The following is a 388-nucleotide window of genomic DNA, read 5'->3' on the forward strand; positions in this document are numbered from 1 at the left end:
GGTGTTTTTGTAACTTTGAATATGTAATCAGTGATTTGAAATTGATAGTGTTAATAATATTGATTAGTACAAGTGAGTAAAATATTTGTAAAAGAAATCAATAATTTGTTAACTGAATATTATCAAAGTAATATAATAACTTACAATGATAAATTTTATCTGAAACAAAAAACAGATGAAATATTTTTTTTTTTAACAAAACTAAGCAGTTATGACTCGCTCTTACATAAGCAAAAAAAACAAAATTAAAAATCAACAACACTCGAAACTAAGCCATATCTTAATGAATCAAATATCATAAAATAGCGATCATTATGAAAGCAATGAATTACTCACTACCTCAAACTTGATAAATAAATGAGATATATTGCACAAAAGAATAATGATC

The sequence above is a fragment of the Penaeus monodon genome, chromosome 23, assembly GCF_015228065.2.
Source record: "Penaeus monodon isolate SGIC_2016 chromosome 23, NSTDA_Pmon_1, whole genome shotgun sequence".
In the NCBI taxonomy this organism is placed as follows: Eukaryota; Metazoa; Arthropoda; class Malacostraca; order Decapoda; family Penaeidae; genus Penaeus; species Penaeus monodon.